Source organism: Enoplosus armatus, chromosome 21 (assembly GCF_043641665.1).
Source record: "Enoplosus armatus isolate fEnoArm2 chromosome 21, fEnoArm2.hap1, whole genome shotgun sequence".
Classification (NCBI taxonomy): domain Eukaryota; kingdom Metazoa; phylum Chordata; class Actinopteri; order Centrarchiformes; family Enoplosidae; genus Enoplosus; species Enoplosus armatus.
Genome location: NC_092200.1, coordinates 4,523,335 through 4,532,747, shown reverse-complemented (window position 1 = coordinate 4,532,747; position 9,413 = coordinate 4,523,335).

Sequence of the window (9,413 nt, the reverse complement as noted above, 5' to 3'; positions counted from 1 at the left end):
CATCCTCACCCCGCTCTGTCCCAAGTCACGCTCCATACATCGATCCTTCATCTCCACCTTTCAACCGTTGCAATAAATCCCATTCTTTATACCAGGCTCTCTGTGATCGTGTCCTGCACTTGGGTCCCACTCTCTGATCGTGACATACACCCAAATTCAGTAATTAATAGAACAGATTTGGACACATTCACTCAAAACTACAAATTTGAAACAGCATGGTGGTGCTGAATGAAAATTTACAGGGTCAGCAAAGTCATTAGGGTTCATCCTCTGGGGAACATGAGTAGTTGTTTCAGTCTGGGCCAAAACAGTGGACTCACCAACCGACTGGCCAACATACCATCTATAAAGCCTTGCCTCTAGCACGGCTATAAAATCAATGTCTTCCCCATGAAGCACAGAACAATGTAATTTGGGTGAACCTACTCTTTAATCCCTAGTTGAAGAGTTTCATTATTTGTTATGGGTTAATAACATTTTCTCACCCTGAATGAACCGTTTATCAAAGCTTGTTGGACCATCATCATCAGGCCAAACAGCAGAGCTCTGTTTCTTAAAGGTTTGTACACACCTGTTGTGTCAATTATAATCCCATTGCTTTAAAGCTCCACCCTGAAACTTAGTCGTTAGAAATCGAAAGCAATCAAGTCAAGTGACATCATTTACCAACCCAACAAGTTTATTTCATCATACCAAAGGAACAAGGAAAGTAACAAGGAAAGATGTCAGAGATTTTGCTTTGCTGCTCTGGAGAGGACAGTTTAGATTGTAATGAAACCTGTTTTAGGGAAAAGATTTCCAGACACTGGAATGTTATTGGAGGAAATAAAAAAGTGAATGCATCAGTTACAGCGAGCCTCGTGCTCGTCTCTCCCACAGTTTTAAATAGTCAGTGTCAACTATATCAGCTTGGAAAGAACCTCCATTATCTGTGTGATTTCTTTAGATTTTATTTGGAGAGTTTTCTTCTGTGTTTGTGTGTATGGTTGTAGTTATTCCAAGTTAGCGACGGAGAACCAGGTTGAAACTCCTCAATGAGCAACAAGACTTCCAACAGAAAAGAAAGACCCAATACTTTATGCCATTCAAGGAAACTTTTTTTTTGCAAATTGTAACAAAAAATAGCACAGAAATAATTAGGAAAAAACTAATAAAGATAGTTTATAGAAATGTAAACCATGGTAACTGGTATTAATTTATATTTTGCAGTTAAACGAGATACACATAACTCAAACTACAAGCTTATTTGCTCTCTTGCAGGCAGTCCGATGCAAAGATCAATGCCACTCTTGTATCTGTCAGGTACGTAAGGCTAGCTAGCAACCTCTTAGCTTAGCATAAAGAGCATAAGCTGGGAAACAGCTAGCCTGGCTCTGTCCAAAGTTAGCTCACTAATTTAATCCGTAAACAAACGTGTAAAAATTAATGTGGACTATTTTTTGGCCGCCGCTTTTACACTTCGGTACGTGAATGAGCTTATTTACCAAAATGTCAAGCTATTAATTTAAGGTCAAACAAACAAACGCACATATATTTCTTGTCTATAGAGCATTTGCACAGACTTTTTTTTTTTTTTATATATTATTAAATCTGCATCATTTACATCAACTTAAAGTTTTCCTCTTTTCTTATTTCATTGACACATTTGGGACCTTTTGCTGCATATTATCACCATTAACACTCTGCAGCTGGAAGAAATATGTATTACATCATCACCATGCAGATCATTATAAAAACAATGAGAGCCATCTTATTAAAATCATGCCGCTCTACAGTGTTATTACAGGTCAAAAACACCATGTGGTGCCTTGAATATGTTTCTTTATCTTAAGACACTCAAGACATGTAATTATTGAAAGGTGAATACTTTTATGATCTATTGTGTTTAACTTTATGTCTTTATTACAATGCTTTTCTGTGTCCCCACACCTGTAGTAATTAGGTTTGTACGTCAAACGTTAATAGTAATTGCAGCTGTTGATTGAAGTTTGATTGTGATAGTACCAGTGTTCACCTGAATGACGACAGCAGAAATACTTACAGGTATACTGCATGTTAGGTACAGGTACAAATAAACAGATGAGCTTAAATAAACAATCAGGACAGAGTCAGGACTGTGGTCACAATGGAGTGAGCTTACTGTGTTGAGACATGGGTTCTGTCAGCTAAAAAGTTGATCATTTTGAATAGATTTTGGTTAAAATTCGTGTAAGATCTGGTGTATAAAGACAGCATTTTGTGGCATAAAATATCCTGAGGTTCTGCTATAGGCCTAATTAAATTCTATATACAGAATACCTTTTTCAATGAGCCCTTTTATATGATCATATTTATAATTATAATTGCTGTGTTCCTGTAGGTTTCCAGTTTACAAACAATTGAGGATGTGCTCCCAGCTGGGGGGTAGAACACAGATAGTTTTTATATGGACATTTTTTTGTTTTTAAAAACTTTTTTTTACTGCTCGCCTCATGGTGATAGACATCTGTTGGCTCTAGCTAGCTAACGAGACACATTAAATTACAGTGAGAAATGGCTAGCAGGAATAATGCTAACCGAGACTACACGGAGTTAGCTCTACAGTTGGTGATAAATTAACTGTGAGTGTGTATCAACGAGTAGCACCGTAATGTAACGTTAGCATTTAAAAAAAGCACTGTTAGCATAATGTGAACTGTACAGCAGCACAAGTTGTTTTATAATATCCAAACGTTTTATCTTCATTTTGGTCTTTCAAGTGCTGTGTAGCTACACCCTTAGGGGGGTAGTTACATTATGTGTTCAAGTAAAGCTGTTTTAACAACAAAGACAAATTATTCCCTGTGCTACCGTAAAAGAGAATTGAAAGCTGAATGCATTTTCATTTATTTTACACATTGAGCTGATGTCTTTTTCCAGAGCAACTCTATACCTTTTGCAACAAATACGGTTGTTGACAGATATTTTGAGAGTCTATTTCACGGAGACTCTTAAGTTCAGTAACAGAAGGCAAGTATTAATAGTGACAGAGACTGGCTGCCTACGGTTTGTGGTCAGGATGTTCAGGTTTTGGCAGGTCGGCGTCTGGGGTTTCTCACTCCTTTTCTGTTGCTGCTGGATAGAAACACAAAATGGTTGAGTCTGCATAACTTCGCAGTGACAGGATGAGTTCTTTTTTATAGCCGCACATTATACAATTCATGATTTGTGTGTGTATCAGGTTGAGATTAGAAACAATAGACAGTGAAAATATGTTTTGTTTTTGTAAGCTTGTTTACATTTTAAAATGTCTTCTGCACAGGTAACACTGTGGCTAGGCTATTCTAATGTTTTCTAACTAATATTTACTTTCCTGTAGCTAGGAAACCCCTTTGTTTAAAGAGAAATGCCACTCAAATTTGAGTTTTTGCATTTTATTTAACCTACGCCAGGCTTTAATCAGCTAAGCCCTGCGCCCGTTAGTTACTGTTGCTATTCCATTCAAGCTTTCTGTTCACGTATGGCACAAATTCAGTTTGCAATGATAACTGTGGCTCATTTACCTTATTTATTTTTCAAACAACTGGTCCTTGATTTTAGACAGAGACAGACAAAAGCAATCTTCTTACTTCTGGCCGGTAACCATCAAGTTTGCCAGCTGAAAACACAACTGCTTGCTAGCTAGCTACAGCTGCTATCTAGCTAATTATGGAACGTTAGCTTAATGATTCGGTTGAGTGTGCTGTCTTTGTGTCTTGAATCCAGCCTGCTCGGTTTTCCCCTGTCACCAACTCTCCTGTCGTTTCAGACCCAGCCACTCCCTCCTGGCCTCCTATAACTCCTTTCCCGCCAGTTTTTCCACCTGACCTGCTCCACCCACTTGCTTACCTGCTTCCCATTCCCTCTGATTACCTCGATTACCTCAGTAGCACATGACTTCCACTAGTTCTTTGCCAGATTGTCTTTTGCATCGAGCTAAGCGTTCTTGTTTCCTGTTACTTGATCCTACCTGCCTGATTTCCCAGACTTTAATTCCTCACCTGGTTAAGTTTTCCTTCTTTGTCTGCCTGTTTTTTGGATGAAAGATATTGGACTTTTCTCTTACCTAACTGTCTTTGAGTCGTGCTCGTGGGTTTTTGCCTATTCTGTGCCAACCGCAATTACACTTTGGCTGAATTTTTTTAATGTCACTAGACTACTGTATATAAAATGAGAACATTTACGTGGCGTCTGTTAATGTGCACTAGTGGATACATACATGAGGTCATACTAAAAGACTGAGGCTAAAGCTGCATGTCCCAGGCAAAAACTTGGCATCCTCCTTCAAGACGTTGAAGACTTAAGTAAAGACAAAGCATTGTTGTCTCGTATTGTAAGGTGGAGCTCGTTAGCTCATATTTTAAATGTGATGACTAACCGATGTGTTTGTCAAATGTAAAGCCATCTCGGGTAACATTGGCAGGGATTGCCGGAGTGTTAACAAAATCCACAAAGAGCAGGACAGAGCTGCTAATGTTCTGCTAACCTCTGATAGCATAAAGAACCAGCTATCGCACAATGGGGAAAATACTAAGCAGTGGATGTGTTCGTCGTGAACTGGGATTTTAATTTTTTTTTTTATGAAACTTGTAACCACAAACTAATCTTGCTAGTAAGTTTATGATGTTGGCCTTGGGAGTACGTAGGTAGTAAGCTAGTTAGCCGGACATGCTAACAACTGCAGCCTACGTTGGAGCTGCTAAACACACATATTTTATTACACTTGTGTTTTTGGTTTTGGAAAGCCTGAAAAAATGCACCACCCTCCGACCTATTAGAGTAATGCTCTTACTCAGCTCCAGGCACACAGCTTAGAAATTCAAAGCGCGACAGGCCTGCAGTGCTTAGTGTGCCCAGCTGTGTGTGTGTGTGTGTGTGTCAATGTGTATGTTACCACAAAATTGCAAGAAGGTTTCGCATCTTGTGAGGTGTCGGGTCCACACACACTTGGCGACGTTTCCACTTTAGTACACTTGAAGAGAAACAACAACAAGATAATTGTATTGGCGGGAAAGAAGGATGTAAGATTAGGAAGGAAGAACAATGAATAATTGGGAAAAAAATGAAATCAAAACTCTTTTGGAAGAAAGTCAACCTCAGCACCTGACATCATATATCATTTTGGAAACCAAGTCTGATTATTGTTGGAAAGTCTGATAAAAGACTGGTGACAGGAAACATAATGAGGGGGGAAAAAACATTAAGGACGGCCAAGTTCAAGGAGTCATACTGTATATCACGTACACAAAGAGACCCACAGAAAAAAAGAGGACAAAGCAGGAAACGTAACCTTACACTGCGTTAATGCTGCACCCTTCTGTGATGCCCTGCCGTCGGCACTGCACCGTCCCTCCTTTCTTTACGATGGAGTTCACAGCACGGACTTTGGAGAAAGCTGCGCAACAACCATGATGCGCTGCACAAACACGCACACACCGGCACAACAGTCATCTGATATTCAAATGAAAGTGTCTTTTGGCAGGCAACTTCCAAATCTTCAGATAACATCATGAAGGCTATTGACTCAGACAGCTTTTGTGGAGTATAGTTCGCCACAGTTGTGGGATAAAATACTAATAAGTTGGGACAATTTGACGTCCCAGGAGAGATGCTGTGTTTTTCACCACTTGGGGCAGAATAGCAAGTTGTAAACACAGCACTGACATATCATCTCATAAAGCGGATTTGGCTAACGTGTTAGCATATTGATACACCCAGCAGACATAGTGCACCATTAGCCTTCATATAAATATCAGGCTCTTTAGCTGATAAATGCTCCACTACGTTCAACAGCTAGTTGCTAACTTTGTCTACCTGCTGTTAGGTGTAGGGTTGTAGGTTTTTTGTTGATTCTGGCGAGAGAACCAACACAATGAGCTGAGGAGTGTTGTGATAATCCTGTGTCTTTGTCGCTATGAACAACTACTTTCACATTACATGTAGTCATTTGATCCATGTGAAAATATTGCTTAGTGCAGCTTTAAACGAATCTGCTCATCCAGTCAAGAGTAGAAAGGATTCATGATGAAGAAGATAGCTGACAATCATCTATTTTACAGCCCTCTTAAAATGACATCCCAAACAGATGGTTGAAAATTTTAGATCTTCAAAATGCTGCATGTGTTGATTTGTTAATTTCCAGTGATCAACAACTCTACTAACCCTCCTGCAGATACATCATAGTCATTTTGAATGTTTTACTCCGTATATGTGCAAGACAACAAAAATTGCTCAAATTTAGCATGCAGTTTGGCAAGACATTCACTCCACCATAAAGGCAGCAAGTAAGATGAGATAAATCAGGGTAAGAATATGTACTTTACCGTGCAGTAACATACTTATGGGCCATACTCGTGTAATGTAATTCATGTAATACTGCAATCAAAAAAATACTATTCTGCAAACAATGACTTACCTGCTGCCTGAACAATGACGGCCAGCCAAAGAAGAGCCAGCGTAAGAATAGAAAGCAGCCTCATTTCACCAGAGACGAGCTGCTGATTATGCAGGAGTACAAGAATGGGTGTGAAAGTGAAGCGGCAGCTGGGTATTGTTCGGGATACCCACGGGATTCACTGCTGGGAAAAAATATCTCTGAGGGAGGGCTTATTTTTTTGTGCGACTGCGTATTCTGTTACCTTACGCAACAGGTGCTTTCTACAAATTTGACAGCATTTTATCTCTTTCTTGCCATTAACTGTGAGCTGACTTTAATTCTCTGTCGGCTGAGAAAACAGTAAGATCAAAGTCCATTTTTCAAGCCTTGGCAGCCGAAGTGATTTATTGATAAGCAACCTTGAAACTTAGAGATTAAAGCTCCTACGTCAGAGCTTTTCTTTATCTGTGATCAACTGTAGCGGAAGTGTCTCTCTGATGCTATCTTGTACTGAAAAGTGACTTCATTGGTTTATAGTAATTAGTTTTTTATTGCGACAATGTTTAACAAGCAAGTTAAACCCGAGGTGTTGCGTCATGTTACACTTGTTGTTGTTACACTCTTTGTAAATCATGAGTTTGAAATCACTGTTCCAAGGCGAGAGTTTATTGAGGTTTAAAGCAGCAATAGCTGATTGTTTTGGCCAGTTGTCATGTGGCAGAACAAGCTGTACACGTCACATCATTGACCAACTATCTCTTCCTGAGGTTGTATTAGCAAAAATAGCTTCTTTTATAAAGCAGTCACAAAACATAAATTTAGACTCATGTTTATGTGATATGACAAAAGGCCAATAATCAGCCGCCTTTTAGTTCTTCACACATTCTTCAGAACAATATCAGGCTCTTTAGCCGCTAAATGCTCCACTACGTTCACCGGCTAGTCGCTAACTTTGTCTGTCAGGTAGCGTACGTCGGTTTATCTACTTTGCTGCTGCTGCTGCTACAAACAAAGTTGATGAGAGTTGAATTTGTGGATCACAAAACCACAATAATTAGCTAAAAGAGCTTAGAGAGCTCCAAACAACTTTTCCGGGTCTTCTCATCGTCACGACATGTTAATATAAGAATATTGATTAGTGCAGCTTTAATGGGTCACTTTACTTTTTCTGCAGGTAAATTAAGCATATTTTTATTTTGATGTCTTACGTGTAATGTGATCTACAGTACAGGAGCAGCAGCACAATGTCAAACCCATTGTGCGACTTCCTCTCCTGATATGATTACGAGGGACATTATACAAAGAAAAGATAAGGTTACTGCCACTGTTGAGTGAAAACCTGGAGCCTGCAAAGAGGGATCTGGTCTGGAATTAGTAAAAATTGATTAGATAGTTTTAATAAAGTTGTTAACTTCCTCAACCCTCTGAAGTGCATGTAAACCTCAAAATGACATACTCATTAAAAACTTGGACCCATGAGGTTAACTGAGGCCATGTTTTGCACCTGCTGCACCACAACTCTGGATTCTCTGTTATGGCAACAAGGAAATAGCAGCGCTCACCTCAGCATTGTAAACGCTTACATTCCTGGACAGTCCCACTGATAATGTGTTACTAATTTAAGCACCCCGTGCTATTTTTAGCTCCTCACGGCTGTGTAAAAATAGATTTCAAGAGTTCAGATCACGTCACGATGTTCTCAGGAAGTTTGCACATATTTTTGTTTTTTTATTGCCCCTGATTGGGTGTGCAGCAGGAATGAAAGATGGCATCCATGAATCTTCCAGGTTGATGGAAATAAAAAGAACTGTCCTTGATATAACTGTGAAATTATATGGAAAATACAGAGAGTTTGGTGCGCACAAAGCTTTAACTAGGCCTACTAAAAAGAGTAGAAGCACTGTAAATCTTACCCCCCACATGTGGTTATTTAATAAACATGATAGTTATATAATACTTGTGGACCATGGTTGGATACTTCATCAACCACACTTGACATATACAGTATGCACATTGTGTGCATGAGCATGCATGTGTGCAAGATAAAGGAAGAGCTCTCAACTTCTTGATAAACAAGATGTAAAGAATGATTTAAGGCAACATACCAGTCGTGGTACAGTATATGAAAGTGGAGGTGGAGTGACGAAATGCTTTCATGTGCCAAATACAAACTATAGTCACAAAGCACAAGTCCGCAACCACTTCACACGAATCCCTAAATAGTGCTGCAAAAACAGAGTGACTGGCTGGTGAGAGAGCCGAGGCCTCTGTTTGTCTTTCCATCCCTATCTGAGCAACGTGCTCCTGAGATAAACTTCCTCACTTTTTAAACAATCTTATCACTTCGCGTATCATTCACACATGTAATGGTAGTCATTGATTTGTCATGACACATTCCAGTAGAGTCATCACTGTTAAGAGTCACGTAGATGTTATCATTACCCTCATATCCCCCATTTGTGTCTTACACTATATTCACATTGCTATTTATTAAAGAGAAAGAAATGTACTCCCGCTAGAAGAGCTTAACATTCACATCAACACACTTATGCAATACGTTTTGTTAGGTAAGTTGTAAGGTTAGCAATATGCTCAACATTGAATGCATCGTGTTCAAATCCTTGCGAGGGAATACAAAGTTTTAAAGCTGCATTCATTGACATATTGGCCATTAGAGGGGAAAAAACACACAGACAAGCTGTTTGTGTGCTAACACGTAGTTATCAAAGTCCAATATTTACTGTCTTTGACGCTCTGTTGCTTATTCACACATCCAGCAGACACGGGGCAACATTAGAAACCCCTGGCCTGCTCCCTGACTTGGGTAGCTTTAAACAGTTAACTTTCTGACACACTTCCCAGGTCTGTCATCCAGCAGATGTACCTTACTCTATTTCCTGGTTCACTTTCACTGTCTTACCAATCGCACACACCATTACACAATCACGCCTGCCTAACACGGGAAAACCCCAGCGATGCCTACTTAAGGAATGAGCGAAGTCCAGCCTGTCACACTTTCACCTTCAGGCGCTTTACACTA